This window comes from Arachis hypogaea, chromosome 4, assembly GCF_003086295.3.
Source record: "Arachis hypogaea cultivar Tifrunner chromosome 4, arahy.Tifrunner.gnm2.J5K5, whole genome shotgun sequence".
Classification (NCBI taxonomy): Eukaryota; Viridiplantae; Streptophyta; class Magnoliopsida; order Fabales; family Fabaceae; genus Arachis; species Arachis hypogaea.
The window spans coordinates 89,872,452-89,873,376 of NC_092039.1; the positions used below are offsets into that span (position 1 = coordinate 89,872,452).

Here is a 925-nt window from a genome sequence, read left to right on the forward strand (position 1 = left end):
TGACTTGTTGAGTCAATATTTTGTTCTGAGCTAATATGGCATTCAGAGTGTCAATCTCAAGAACTCCTTTCTTCTGACTAGTCCCATTGTTCACAGGATTTCTTTCAGAAGTGTACATGAATTGGTTATTTGCAACCATTTCAATCAGTTCTTGAGCCTCAGTAGGCGTCTTCTTCAGATGAAGAGATCCTCCAGAAGAGCTATCCAAAGACATCTTGGACAGTTCAGAGAGACCATCATAGAAACTACCTATGATGCTCCATTCAGAAAGCATATCAGAAGGACACTTTCTGATTAATTGTTTGTATCTTTCCCAAGCTTCATAGAGGGATTCTCCTTCCTTCTGTCTGAAGGTTTGGACTTCCACTCTAAGCTTACTCAATTTTTGAGGTGGAAAGAACTTTGCCAAGAAGGCATTGACTAGCTTTTCCCAAGAGTCCAGGCTTTCTTTAGGTTGAGAATCCAACCATGTTCTAGCTCTGTCTCTTACAGCAAAAGGGAATAGCATAAGTCTGTAGACCTCAGGGTCAACCCCATTACTCTTGACAGTGTCACAGATTTGCAAGAACTCAGCCAAAAACTGATGAGGATCTTCCAGTGGAAGTCCATGGAACTTGCAATTCTGTTGCATTAGAGAAACTAATTGAGGCTTAAGCTCAAAGTTGTTTGCTCTAATGGCAGGGATAGAGATGCTTCTCCCATAAAAGTCGGGAGTAGGTGCAGTAAAGTCACCCAGCACCTTCCTTGCATTGTTGGCATTGTTGTTATTTTCGGCTGCCATAGGTTCTTCTTCTTTGAAGAATTCGGTCAGGCCCTCTAAAGAAAGTTATGCTTTGGCTTCTCTTAGCTTTCTCTTCAAGGTCCTTTCAGGTTCAGGATCAGCCTCAACAAGAATGTTTTTGTCTTTGCTCCTGCTCATAAGAAA

At 41.6% G+C, this 925-nt stretch overlaps 1 non-coding gene across 1 annotated transcript; it reads left to right on the forward strand.

Moving 5' to 3' along the window:
- Positions 1-268: 268 nt before the first annotated feature.
- LOC112799351 (small nucleolar RNA R71) lies at positions 269-376 on the forward strand. The gene has a single exon (XR_003200926.1). It is a non-coding gene; the product is annotated as a small nucleolar RNA R71 (small nucleolar RNA).
- Positions 377-925: the final 549 nt, after the last annotated feature.